We start from the raw sequence: 1,308 nt of genomic DNA, 5'->3' as shown, positions 1-1,308 counted from the left end.
TGGGGGCTCGGGGTAAAAGAACCCACGGCGCCGAAGGCGTCAAGGAACACTGTGCCTAACCCGGCGGCATGTCTAGCTTGCTAGCCGTCCCTCGTGTTGCAAAGCTATTTAATCCACACGACTCTCGGCAACGGATATCTCGGCTCTCGCATCGATGAAGAACGTAGCGAAATGCGATACCTGGTGTGAATTGCAGAATCCCGCGAACCATCGAGTCTTTGAACGCAAGTTGCGCCCGAGGCCACTCGGCCGAGGGCACGCCTGCCTGGGCGTCACGCCAAAACACGCTCCCAACCACCCTCAACGGGATTCGGGATGCGGCATCTGGTCCCTCGTCTCTCAAGGGACGGTGGACCGAAGATTGGGCTGCCGGCGTACCGCGCCGGACACAGCGCATGGTGGGCGTCCTCGGTTTATCAATGCAGTGCATCCGGCGCGCAGCTGGCATTATGGCCTTTGAACGACCCAACAAACGAAGCGCACGTCGCTTCGACCGCGACCCCAGGTCAGGCGGGACTACCCGCTGAGTTTAAGCATATAAATAAGCGGAGGAGAAGAAACTTACAAGGATTCCCCTAGTAACGGCGAGCGAACCGGGAGCAGCCCAGCTTGAGAATCGGGCGGCTGTGCCGTCCGAATTGTAGTTTGGAGAGGCGTCCTCAGCGACGGACCGGGCCCAAGTCCCCTGGAAAGGGGCGCCTGGGAGGGTGAGAGCCCCGTCCGGCCTGGACCCTGTCGCCCCACGAGGCGCCGTCAACGAGTCGGGTTGTTTGGGAATGCAGCCCAAATCGGGCGGTAGACTCCGTCCAAGGCTAAATACAGGCGAGAGACCGATAGCGAACAAGTACCGCGAGGGAAAGATGAAAAGGACTTTGAAAAGAGAGTCAAAGAGTGCTTGAAATTGCCGGGAGGGAAGCGGATGGGGGCCGGCGATGCGCCCCGGCCATATGCGGAACGGCTCTTGCTGGTCAGCCGCTCGGCTCGGGGTGTGGACTGTTGTCGGCCGCGCCGGCGGCCAAAGCCCGGGGGCCCTAGGTGCCCCCGGTGGCCGTCGTCGGCACGGCCGGTACCCGCGCGCCTAAAGGCGTGTCCCTCGGGGCACTGCGCTGCAACGGCCTGCGGGCTCCCCATCCGACCCGTCTTGAAACACGGACCAAGGAGTCTGACATGCATGCGAGTCGACGGGTTCTGAAACCTGGGATGCGCAAGGAAGCTGACGAGCGGGAGGCCCTCACGGGCCGCACCGCTGGCCGACCCTGATCTTCTGTGAAGGGTTCGAGTTGGAGCACGCCTGTCGGGACCCGAAAG

At 62.5% G+C, this 1,308-nt stretch overlaps 1 non-coding gene across 1 annotated transcript; it reads left to right on the top strand.

Moving 5' to 3' along the window:
* Positions 1–119: 119 nt before the first annotated feature.
* LOC123178047 (5.8S ribosomal RNA) lies at positions 120–275 on the top strand. Its single transcript, XR_006489288.1, has one exon. It is a non-coding gene; the product is annotated as a 5.8S ribosomal RNA (ribosomal RNA).
* Positions 276–1,308: the final 1,033 nt, after the last annotated feature.

This window comes from Triticum aestivum, unplaced genomic scaffold, assembly GCF_018294505.1.
Source record: "Triticum aestivum cultivar Chinese Spring unplaced genomic scaffold, IWGSC CS RefSeq v2.1 scaffold4421, whole genome shotgun sequence".
NCBI lineage: Eukaryota > Viridiplantae > Streptophyta > Magnoliopsida > Poales > Poaceae > Triticum > Triticum aestivum.
The sequence above is the reverse complement of the archived record's forward strand: the minus strand, read 5'-3'. Positions and strand labels throughout refer to the sequence as shown.